The following is a 13,703-nucleotide window of genomic DNA, read 5'->3' on the forward strand; positions in this document are numbered from 1 at the left end:
AGCCGACCTCTGTGCGTGAATTGCAGCAGGCTATTGTCACTGCATGGCAAGCGATTCCTGTCCAAACCTTGGCAAATCTCGTGGACAGCATGCCTCAACGTGTACGTGCTCTCCTGAATGCTCGTGGGGGTTACACGAAGTACTGAACTGTAATTTTACTGTCCGTAATCCCAGTCGTAATTTAACTTTTGTTTTTGTCAAAAAAAAAAATTGGCAAATGTGCAAAATAAAGAGATACTTCTGGAAAACGTACAGAAGTTTAACACAGTACTGTCCATGAATTGAGTTCGATATCAGTTTACATCACTTTCAAGGATCAATTTATTTGTTTCGAAATGTCAAATGTGGTTTTTGTTTCTTTTAAAGGTCACATTAACAAAATCTAGAATAATTTCAACATAATTCCAATGAACTTTTGGTTGTAAGAAATCTTGAAAAGTAAATTCACCCCCACAAAAAAAATATTCCATATTAAATGCCAAGTCTGTACATTCAAAGTACAAAGTATTCAAAGTACCGCCCCCATGCCAAATAATTAAATATCCTACAGCGCGGCATTTGGACGTTAGATTTTTTTTGGACGACATTCATTTGGATTCATTTGGACGACATCATAGAGGCTGCATTGGGAAGGAGAGGTGTACACTAATTGATTGATTAATTGTATAATTAAAATCAATAAAAGATTATCACAAAATATTTTCTTGATCAATTGGCTAATAGCATAACTAAACCACTAGTGCTTGATCCGAAGATGTATCTTTTAGAAATTTAATTAAATAAGTCATTAATAAAGAATTAAATAATTAATTGATTTATCAAAAAATAATTAATCGATTAATCACTAAATAATTAATCGATTAAATGATTAATCAATAAATCAAAAATATCCTTGATAGCCACATCACTTGGTCACTGTCATGTCCAAATATTAGCTTCCCAGCTCAAAAGGTGCCTGAGATATTGGCCAAATGAGAAAGAAAATAAATAAATGATTAATAATGAAAAAATAATAATAATAATCATGAAAAAATTAAATTATTAACCAATTCGGTCACAGAACACATAAACTACCACCACTTCATCAGAATCTGTAATTTAATTTTTTTATTTTTTTTTAGTAATTAATCGAATAATTAAATAATTAATCGATTAATTGATTAATTGATTAATCAATAAATCAAAAACATCCTTCATAGCCACATCACTTGGTCACTCATGTCCAAATATTAGCTTCCGAGCTCAAAAGGTGCCTGAAATATTGGCCAAATGAGAAAAAAAAAAAAAAAACACCTTTAGAGGCCATTTGTTTCCCCGCAAAGCGGGGGTTGGCCTTTTTCGGGAACCGTGGTTGTTGTTGTTTTTCGGTCCCCTTTTTGAAGCAATGTTTTACGGCCGGATGCCCTTCCTGACGCCAACCCTTTCTGCCGCCTTTAACGACAAACAGGGAATTACCAGTGAACTGGTACTCAATTAGCCGACCTCGGAAGGATGACAGGCTGAGTCAACCCCCCTGGCGTTAATTCAGCGATCGACCGGGATTCGAACCCAGGATCCTAGGTATCCTAAGCCGGCACCCTAGCCGCTAGCCCAACACCAGGCCAAATGAGAAAGAAAATAAATAAATGATTACTAATGAAAATAAATAAATAATAATCATTAAAAAATTAAATTATTAATCAATTCGGTCATAGAACACATAAACCACCACCATTTCATCAGAATCTGTAACTGGAATTTTGTACACCGCTCTTTTCCTATGCCATCTCCAGGCATTGCAAATCGTCATTGCTGGGCACCGAAGGGGGCTCGGCAGTGACGCACGCTGAAAGGGAGTACTCAGTTTTCACTCTGGTTGTTTGTTTTCTAGTTGAACACCGCACCTTTCCTATGCCATCTCCAGGCATTGCAAATCGTCATTGCCGGGCACCGAAGGGGGCTCGGCAGTGACGCACGCTGAAAGGGAGTACTCAGTTTTCACTCTGGTTGTTTGTTTGTTTGTTTGCTTTCATATTTTCTTTCTTGTTTTCTTGGTTGTCCGGGCGATATCTCAGCCATCCTTTGAGCTAGGAAGCTGAAATTTCGGCACAATAGTGTGCAAGTCCTTTGTCAAAAACTTTATTTTTTGTTTTTTGATTAATCAAATAATTGAGGAGTTATTTAATTATTAGCGATTAATGAAGTACTTATTTAATTAATCAAATTTCCCTTCTCTTCTGACCATTAAGTCAGCCACCTTTTGAGTTAGGAAGCTGATATTTGGACATGCCAATGACAAGGTGATTTGGCTGCAGAGGCTATTTTTGATTTATTAATTAATCAATTAATCAATTAATCGATTAATTATTTAATTATTCGATGAATGACTAATTTTTTTTTTTTAAGTTACAGATTCTGATGAAATGGTGGTGGGTTATGTGTTCTCTGACCGAATTGATTAATAATTTAATTTTTGAATGATTATTATTTATTTATTTTCATGATAAATCATTTATTTATTTTCTTTCTCATTTGGCCAATAGCTCAGGCACCTTTTGAGCTCAGAAGCTAATATTTGGACATGAGTGACCAAGTGATGTGGCTATCAAGGATATTTTTGATTTATTGATTAATCAATTAATCAATTAATCGATTAATTATTTAATTATTCGATTAATTATTTATTGATTAATCAATTATTTATTTATTTTTTTATTAATGACTTATTTAATTAAATTTTTAAAAGATACATCTTCGGATGAAGCACTAGTGGTTTAGTTATGCTATTAGCCAATTGATTAAGAAAATATTTTGTGATAATCTTTTATTGATTTTAATTATACAATTAACCAATCAATTAGTGTGCACCTCTCCCTCCCAATGCAGCCTCTATGAGCTGCACCGGCGCCCCGGCAATGCCGCGCTGTAGGATATTTAATTATTTGGCATGGGGTGGTGTACTTTGAATGTATCTGCACTTGTTTTTGTTTTTTTTAGTAATTAATTGTATAATTAAATAATTAATCGATTAATTGATTAATCAATAAATCAAAAACATCCTTCATAGCCCCATCACTTGGTCACTCATGTCCAAATATTAGCTTCCGAGCTCAAAAGGTGCCTGAAATATTGGCCAAATGAAAAAGAAAATAAATAAATGATTAATAATGAAAATAAATAAATAATAATCATTAAAAAATTAAATTATTAATCAATTCGGTCATAGAACACATAAACCACCACCATTTCATCAGAATCTGTAACTTAAAAAAAAAATTTTAGTCATTAATTGAATAATTAAATAATTAATCGATTAATTGATTAATTGATTAATTAATAAATAAAAAAATAGCCTTTGCAGCCAAATCACCTGGTCATTGGCATGTCCAAATATCAGCTTCCTAACTCAAAAGGTGCCTGAGTTAATGGTCAGAAGAGAAAGGAAATGTGATTTATTAAATAAGTACTTAATTAATCGCTAATACTTAAATAACTCCTCAATTAATTGATTAATCAAAAAACAAAAAATATCTTTTTGACAAAGGACTTGCTCACTATTGTGCCGAAATTTCAGCTTCCTAGCTCCAAGGATGGCTGAGATATCGCCTGGACAAACAAACAAACAAATAAGAAAGAAAGAAAAGAAGTACACATACATTCAAAGTACACCGCCCCATGCCAAATAATTAAATATCCTACAGCGCGGCATTGCCGGGGTGCCTCAGGCACCCGGCAATACCGCAGTGCAGCTCATAGAGGCTGCATTGGGAGGGAGAGGTGCACACTAATTGATTGATTAATTGTATAATTAAAATCAATAAAAGATTATCACAAAATATTTTCTTAATCAATTGGCTAATAGCATAACTAAACCACTAGTGCTTCATCCGAAGATGTATCTTTTAGAAATTTAATTAAATAAGTCATTAATAAAAAATTAAATAATTAATTGATTAATCAATAAATAATTAATCGATTAATCACTAAATAATTAATCGATTAAATGATTAATCAATAAATCAAAAATATCCTTGATAGCCACATCACTTGGTCACTGTCATGTCCAAATATTAGCTTCCCAGCTCAAAAGGTGCCTGAGATATTGGCCAAATGAGAAAGAAAATAAATAAATGATTAATAATGAAAAAATAATAATAATAATCATGAAAAAATTAAATTATTAATCAATTCTGTCAGAGAACACATAAACCACCACCATTTCATCAGAATCTGTAACTAAAAAAAAAAAAAAATTAGTCATTAATCGAATAATTAAATAATTAATCAATTAATTGATTAAGTAATAAATCAAAAATAGCCTTTGCAGCCAAATCACCTGGTCATTGGCATGTCCAAATATCAGCTTCCGAACTCAAAAGGTGCCTGAGTTAATGGTCAGAAGAGAAGGGAAATTTGATTAATTAAATAAGTACTTAATTAATCGCTAATAATTAAATAACTCCTCAATTAATTGATTATTCAAAAAACAAAAAATAGTGTTTTTGACAAAGGACTTGCTCACTACTGTGCCGAAATTTCAGCTTCCTAGCTCAAAGGATGGCTGAGATATCATCCGGACAAACAAACAAGAAAACAAGAAAGAAAACAAACAAACAAACAGAGTGAAAACTGAGTACTCCCTTTCAGCGTGCGTCACTGCCGAGCCTCCTTCGGTGCCCAGCAATGTCGATTTGCAATGCCTGGAGATGGCATAGGAAAGGTGCGATGTACAACAAGTAAAGATATATTCAAAGTACACCGCCCCCATGCCAAATAATTAAATATCCTACAGCGCGGCATTGCCGGGGCGCCTCTGGCGCCCGGCAATACCGCAGTGCAGCTCATAGAGGCTGCATTGGGAGGGAGGGGTGTACACTAATTGATTGATTAATTGTATTATTAAAATCAATAAAAGATTATCACAAAATATTTTCTTCATCAATTGGCTAATAGCATAACTAAACCACTCGTGCTTCATCCAAAGATGTATCTTTTAGAAATTTAATTAAATAGGTCATTAATAAAAAATTAAATAATTAATTGATTAATCAATGAATAATTAATCGATTGATCCATAAATAATTAATCGATTAAATGATTTATCAATAAATCAAAAATATCCTTTATAAACTACCACCATTTCATCCGAATCTGTAACTTAAAAAATTAATTAATTAGGTCATTCATCGAATAATTAAATAATTAATCGATTAAATGATTAATCAATAAATCGAAAATATCCTTGATAGCCACATCACTTGGTCACTGTCATGTCCAAATATTAGCTTCCCAGCTCAAAAGGTGCCTGAGATATTGGCCAAAATGAGAAAGAAAAGAAATAAATGATTAATAATGAAAATAAATAAATAATAATCATTAAAAAAATAAATTATTAATCAATTCGGTGGCAGAACACATAAACCACCACCATTTCATCAGAATCTGTAACTGGAATTTTGTACACCGCTCCTTTCCTATGCCATCTCCAGGCATTGCAAATCGTCATTGCTGGGCACCGAAGGGGGCTCGGCCGTGACGCACGCTGAAAGGGAGTACTCAGTTTTCACTCTGGTTGTTTGTTTTCTTGCTTTCTTGTTTTCTAGTTGTACACCGCACCTTTCCTATGCCATCTCCAGGCATTGCAAATCGTCATTGCCGGGCACCGAAGGGGGCTCGGCAGTGACGCACGCTGAAAGGGAGTACTCAGTTTTCACTCTGGTTGTTTGTTTGTTTGTTTGCTTTCATATTTTCTTTCTTGTTTTCTTGGTTGTCTGGGCGATATCTCAGCCATCCTTTGAGCTAGGAAGCTGAAATTTCGGCACAATAGTGTGCAAGTCCTTTGTCAAAAACTTTATTTTTTGTTTTTTGATTAATCAAATAATTGAGGAGTTATTTAATTATTAGCGATTAATGAAGTACTTATTTAATTAATCAAATTTCCCTTCTCTTCTGACCATTAACTCAGCCACCTTTTGAGTTAGGAAGCTGATATTTGGACATGCCAATGACAAGGTGATTTGGCTGCAGAGGCTATTTTTGATTTATTAATTAATCAATTAATCAATTAATCGATTAATTATTTAATTATTCGATGAATGACTAATTTTTTTTTTTTAAGTTACAGATTCTGATGAAATGGTGGTGGGTTATGTGTTCTCTGACCGAATTGATTAATAATTTAATTTTTGAATGATTATTATTTATTTATTTTCATTATAAATCATTTATTTATTTTCTTTCTCATTTGGCCAATAGCTCAGGCACCTTTTGAGCTCAGAAGCTAATATTTGGACATGAGTGACCAAGTGATGTGGCTATCAAGGATATTTTTGATTTATTGATTAATCAATTAATCAATTAATCGATTAATTATTTAATTATTCGATTAATTATTTATTGATTAATCAATTAATTATTTATTTTTTTATTAATGACTTATTTAATTAAATTTCTAAAAGATACATCTTCGGATGAAGCACTAGTGGTTTAGTTATGCTATTAGCCAATTGATTAAGAAAATATTTTGTGATAATCTTTTATTGATTTTAATTATACAATTAATCAATCAATTAGTGTGCACCTCTCCCTCCCAATGCAGCCTCTATGAGCTGCACCGGCGCCCCGGCAATGCCGCGCTGTAGGATATTTAATTATTTGGCATGGGGGCGGTGTACTTTGAATGTATCTGCACTTGTTTTTGTTTTTTTTTAGTAATTAATCGTATAATTAAATAATTAATCGATTAATTGATTAATTGATTAATCAATAAACCAAAAACATCCTTCATAGCCCCATCACTTGGTCACTCATGTCCAAATATTAGCTTCCGAGCTCAAAAGGTGCCTGAAATATTGGCCAAATGAAAAAGAAAATAAATAAATGATTAATAATGAAAATAAATAAATAATAATCATTAAAAAATTAAATTATTAATCAATTCGGTCATAGAACACATAAACCACCACCATTTCATCAGAATCTGTAACTTAAAAAAAAAAAAAAAGTCATTAATTGAATAATTAAATAATTAATCGATTAATTGATTAATTGATTAATTAATAAATAAAAAAATAGCCTTTGTAGCCAAATCACCTGGTCATTGGCATGTCCAAATATCAGCTTCCTAACTCAAAAGGTGCCTGAGTTAATGGTCAGAAGAGAAAGGAAATTTGATTAATTAAATAAGTACTTAATTAATCGCTAATAATTAAATAACTCCTCAATTAATTGATTAATCAAAAAACAAAAAATATCTTTTTTGATAAAGGACTTGCTCACTATTGTGCCGAAATTTCAGCTTCCTAGCTCCAAGGATGGCTGAGATATCGCCTGGACAAACAAACAAACAAACAAGAAAGAAAGAAAACAAGTACACATACATTCAAAGTACACCACCCCATGCCAAATAATTAAATATCCTCCAGTGCGGCATTGCCGGGGTGCCTCAGGCGCCCGGCAATACCGCAGTGCAGCTCATAGAGGCTGCATTGGGAGGGAGAGGTGCACACTAATTGATTGATTAATTGTATAATTAAAATCAATAAAAGATTATCACAAAATATTTTCTTAATCAATTGGCTAATAGCATAACGAAACCACTAGTGCTTCATCCGAAGATGTATCTTTTAGAAATTTAATTAAATAAGGCATTAATAAAAAATTAAATAATTAATTGATTAATCAATAAATAATTAATCGATTAATCAATAAATAATTAATCGATTAAATGATTAATCAATAAATCAACAATATCCTTGATAGCCACATCACTTGTTCACTGTCATGTCCAAATATTAGCTTCCCAGCTTAAAAGGTGCCTGAGATATTGGCCAGCTATTGGTCATTGAGATATTGGCCAAATGAGAAAGAAAATAAATAAATGATTAATAATGAAAATAAATAAATAATAATCATGAAAAAATTAAATTATTAATCAATTCGGTCACAGAACACATAAACCACCACCATTTCATCAGAATCTGTAACTGTTTTTTTTAATTTAAATTAATTAATTGAATAATTAAATAATTAATCGATTAATTGATTAATTGATTAATCAATAAATCAAAAATATCCTTGATAGCCACATCACTTGGTCACTCATGTCCAAATATTAGCTTCCGAGCTCAAAAGGTGCCTGAGATATTGGCCAAATGAGAAAGAAAATAAATAAATGATTAATAATGAAAATAAAGAAATAATAATCATGAAAAAATTAAATCATTAATCAATTCGGTCAGTGAACACATAAACCACCACCATTTCATTAGAATCTGTAACTTTAAAAAAAAATTTTTTTAGTCATTAATCGAATAATTAAATAATTAATCGATTAATTGATTAATTAATAAATCAAAAATAGCCTTTGCAGCCAAACACCTGGTCATTGGCATGTCCAAATATCAGCTTCCTAACGCAAAAGGTGCCTGAGTTAATGGTCAGAAGAGAAATGAAATTTAATTAATCAAATAAGTACTTAATTAATCGCTTATAATTAAATAACTCCTTAATTAATTGATTATTCAAAAAACAAAAAATAGAGTTTTTGACAAAGGACTTGTTCACTACTGTGCCGAAATTTCAGCTTCCTAGCTCAAAGGCTGGCTGAGATATCGCCCGGACAAACAAACAAGAAAGCAAGAAAACAACGAGAGTGAAAACTGAGTACTCCCTTTCAGCGTGCGTCACTGCCGAGCCCCCTTCGGTGCCCGGCAATGACGATTTGCAATGCCTGGAGATGGCATAGGAAAGGTGCGGTGTACAAAAAGCACTCGGTCAAACAGTTTACGTTCTGTATCCCACTCATAGGCCAGATCTGGATCGAGACCTGAACCAAAATCTGATGGACTTGTTCTTGTCGCCTCACCAACTTATCCACAAAGTTTTGTCATAACGCTTCCAAAACATTTTGAGATATTGTTTTTGAGATATCGTTTTGGCCCTATCTCTCAAAAGAATCACTTGAAAAGTTCCGGATCTGGATATTCACCGAAATATAATCAATTCGTCCAAGTTTCGTCCAAATCTGTCCATAACTTTTGAGATATCCTGCTCACAGACACAGACAGACAAACAGACAAAAAAAACAAAAAGGGGTGATTTCTCTGAATTTCTCTGAATTAGATGGAGACTCTGAATTACCTGTTATTTCTCTGAAATAGATGGAGACTATATAAACGCCCTGTACTTACCACATGCAGTCAGTCAACTTGGTGTGAGCCAACTCTTCTGTTTTTAAAGGGTTTTTTTCTTTGATCCAATATGGCTGCCAGACCACGTGACTGATGACATCATAAATTTACATTCTCCAATATAATTGATGCATAGATCACGCTAAGGAAATGTAAAACTGATCGGACTAAGCATTGTACGTGTCAAATTACGACGACATAATTAAGGCACCAATGACGTCATCGTTAACAGCACTTATTCCCCATGTGAAGTACTTGAAAATAAGCTATGTTTCATTTTTTCCCATGGAGCGGTTTCGGAGATATAGAGGTGAAATGTTTTTCCAAGATGGCGCCTGTACCACCTGACCTATGACGTCATAATTATCAATAAAATTATACAGGCTGAGGCACTCCTATTGTGAAAATTTCGTGTCAATCGGACACACGCTTGCTGAGAAAATGAATTTTGAAAATGCAGGCATTACACGTAGGCACACACTCGATCACTTAACCCTACTTTTCGCTTTGCAAGAACAGGGTAACAAAGACGGACTAAAAAGAAGGGACAGACAAAAAAAAGGAGATAGATGGACAAATATAAAAAGACAGACAAAAAGACCCACAAAGCCACAGTCAGACACTTCACCAAAATATTGGGATTTAACCTCCCATAATCTCTTCTACCCATCTCCAAAGCACAAGCAACTTCAGCAAAGCTCAGAAAGATGATTTTCTGCACCAGTGGGAGTAGAAGGGCGGAGATGGAGGAATTCTTCCCCCAAAGAAGTAAGAAGGTGCAGAGACAGGCCAGTGGAAGAGTCTCTATATACAGTGGAGTTCTGATAAACCGGGGCCAGCGGAGCGTGAGATTGCGCACGCGGCCTCTTTGCTGCGAGTTGAGATTAGGCATCTCGGGAGCATCACTTGAGCACCTAAGCTCCCTGAAGGTAGGCGAATGGTTAGGAAAGGCGAGGGTAATATTTCTCCCAATCAAACAGGCGTATTAACGACACGGAGACGCAAAACCATCGAATCATATTCACAAAATCGATGGCGCATTCTCCCCCACATTGGCGGCACCAGGTTGGGAATTCGTGTCTGGGAAACCTGAGAGTCTTTTACCCTCAACTGCAAAGTAATCAACTTTTCCCATTTGGACTAATCCATGGCTCAATGCTCTTGCTGGCAAAATGAAAAAGGCCAGAAAATATTTGCCTTTGGGAAGCCTCCTTTTTCTTCTTATTTTTTAATGGAAACCAAGAGTCTATGTCTGTTTGTTTACAGGGCAGAAGCTGCTATCCATATGGCAACCATAATCAAAGAGCATGCAGTGTCACTTTAGGTCAAGGACCGTCCAACAAGAGCAGCACGGTTTGCTACCAGCAGTTCAGGCATGAGTCCGCAATTTCTTCGGGGCACCGGTGATAACTCAGCTGCTCTTTGCGAAGGACATTGATGGATCTTTAACGGCCACCAACTAAGGCTTGACGATGGCACACCAGACAATGTCCATCAGGTGTACGGCACACACATAATACACACACTGATGAATCGCCCAGCTTGCGAAACGCCAAGTCGACAGTTTATAGCTGGGTCGAGGTTCAAACCCAGGCTAGACAGCTTCGAGGAGAGTATGTGTAACTTGAGATTGTCCTGCCACAGGTTGTGTTTAGTGCTTTTTTTATTCTGTCACTTGTCTGGAGAGCCCGCAGGGAGCAATGCATCGTAGAGTGCGTTAAGCATCCAATAACAGAATATATGATATTTGCTTATATATACAGTCACGTGAAAAAGTAAGTACACCCCATGTAAAGTTTTGAATTTTTCAACATATTTCAACATACTGTTACGTGGTCCTCCCGGTAACTACCTGGTCTTGGTGACCCCCGGACCATGGGAGGACCCCGCCAGAAAGATATCTGATTTATACGCTTTCGTAGCGCAATCAATATGAAAGACACAATAATTCAAGTCAATAAGAAACCCCACACCAAGGATCCGGATTACTCAATAATATATTCCCCAATCAATCAACAACCATCAACAATCAATCACCAATATTACTAAGATGGCCATCTCATATATTTCCCCCCTTTCCCCACTCACGACCCCTCAATGGTCACTGTCCCTCACAATGTCTCTGGGCCCCTCCAGACCAAGGTGAAGGTCGACCTCTCCGCACACAGGCGGTTGAACGAACCCCTGGCTGACGTGTTCCAAACGTGCACGTCGCGTACCGGGAACAGCTGCTGCAGCGCACACCTCCTTGCAAAGCAAAGCGGGCAAAGCAAAGCGCGGCTCGCAAAGCACGCGAGGCCCAAGGTGCGACCCGTACGCGTCCTTGTAGACGTTGAGGCGAACTGTGCCGGACGCTTGGTTCCGTGCACGAACCCACGGCAACTTGACGTGTAATCGGTAATTACCCGGCGCAGGTAACCCCTTTCGCCAGATGGGCTTTCAAACGCAGCGTCCCCCACGCTGCTCAATATCGACACCGCTCGCGTCGGAGCTGGGCGATGACCAGAAGATGGCCGCTTCTCCAGGACCTCGTCTTTTTCTTCTTCCGGTTCACTATCCCGTTTCCGGTCTCCTGTTATCCGGAGCCTCTCTAACCATTTAACCACAACAACCTTTAATAGAATAAACATTAATAAGCAATGACATGAATAGTAATTCCCCTAAATCCGGGATCCGTAACACTCCCCCCCTTCAAGAAAGAAAGTTTGAACCCCGCGAAAACTTTCTGGGCCGGCCCACTTTGATAAACAAACCCGATACCCCAAATCATCAGTTCCCCCCGGGCACAATTATCGCATCTCAAAAATAAAGCAACAAACTTTCCCCAAAACCCCCCCAGAGATTCCAAGGTAATTCCCTCTCGACCAAGCATCAACAACTTATAGTTGCTCTTGGATGGAGGCCCAGCTGAGTACTCACTACATGGACGCCTTAAGGAATGTGGGGTTCACGGTTAGTCCGGGGAGGAAAGTTCATTACATGGACGCCTTTAAGAACGTGGAGTTCACGGTTAGTCCGTGCAGGAACGTTCCCTACCGGGACGCCTTTTAAGAACGTGGCATTCACGGTTAGCCCGTGTAGGAGCCCAGGCTCGGCGGCTCTGCCGGATATAGAGTGCTTCAACTTCTCCGGACTCCTAACAGTTACGGTGGGACCCCTTGTCCCAGCAGTCACCTGACTGGCGGTCTCCTTCTCGGCCAGTCCTCTGCCAATCATTCTTTCGGGAGATGCCGTAACTCTGGGAGCCTCCATAGTAATATCGGCTGCTGCCCACACCAAAACTACCGCCATGTGGTCCACTTCTGTAGACCTCTCGACGCCTACGAAATGCCTTCCCTACTGTTATGGTCCGACCTTCCAAATCCTTACCATTCCAATTCTTCTCGGCCTCCCTGGCGTCTTTTGTGTTTGCAAACGTGACAAAGCCGAACCCTCTTGACCGTTGCGTTTCCCTGTCTTTTACCACCCGCACTTCCACCAGTGGCCCATATCTGTTGAAGACAGAGGTCAGCACTTCTTCCTCTGTGTTGAAGTTCAGCCCCCCTACAAATAACTTGGCACTTTTGTCGCCATCCCGAGCTGAGGTGGTGTTATTTCCCCTGCGGTGCTCTTTACCCACCCTCGGGTTACCATAAATTTGCCCCCCGGCCAAATCATTCCCGATAATCACAGATACTCCCTCTACAGGAAGCGTGGCTTGTAAACCGACGGTGACCGGTCCTGACACCAAATCGGATTCCAAATGGATAACATGAAGTGGGGCACTAACACAGCCACCGATCCCTTGTAACCGAACCCTCTCACCAGTTGCGGTACTCTTTGACAATGGCAAAATGCCTTCAAGCATTAAGGATTGATGGGCTCCTGTGTCCCTCAATACCCTAACAGGTCTTGGGTTAGTCAAGTCTCCCTCGAGTGAGACCAACCCCTCATAAATAAATGGTTGGTAACTCTTCTGTGGGCAATTTCTTACGCTTGCCATCGCATTCGGAGTTGTAATAGTCGGACTCCGCTCTTGGTTTTCCCTTTTCATGAGGTAACAACTGGACATCAAGTGTCCAGGTTTCTTGCAAAAAGCGCAATTAGGTCCGGAGGAAAAACTCGTGGTCTGCCTCGGGCCCCTCGAAAAATAAGTTTGTCCTGGGCCCGTCGCCCTCTGTTTTCGAACAGTTCGGGCATCAGCGTTGTCCCCATAATCATCTCGAGGCCGCCGCCATGTATTGTCGTTCTCCGCACCTGCTGTTCCACAACTCCCCTGCGGAAATCTAGGCGAGGAGTTAGGTTCGTGGACCCCTATCCGGTGTGTTAAGGCATAATCATCTGCCATGGTGGCTGCATCCCACAATTTCGGTACTTTCTTTTCCTGCAGGTACACTTTGATGTCCTCGTGGACACACTGTTGAAATTCCTCCACCAGGATCAAGTCACGCAATGCTTCGAAGTCTTTCCCGACTCCTTTTGACTCACACCACCGATCAAACATGTTTTCTTTCACTCTGGCAAACTCCACATGGGTCTCACTCTCCCTCTTCC

This window comes from Myxine glutinosa, chromosome 14, assembly GCF_964187855.1.
Source record: "Myxine glutinosa chromosome 14, kmMyxGlut1.1, whole genome shotgun sequence".
In the NCBI taxonomy this organism is placed as follows: Eukaryota; Metazoa; Chordata; class Myxini; order Myxiniformes; family Myxinidae; genus Myxine; species Myxine glutinosa.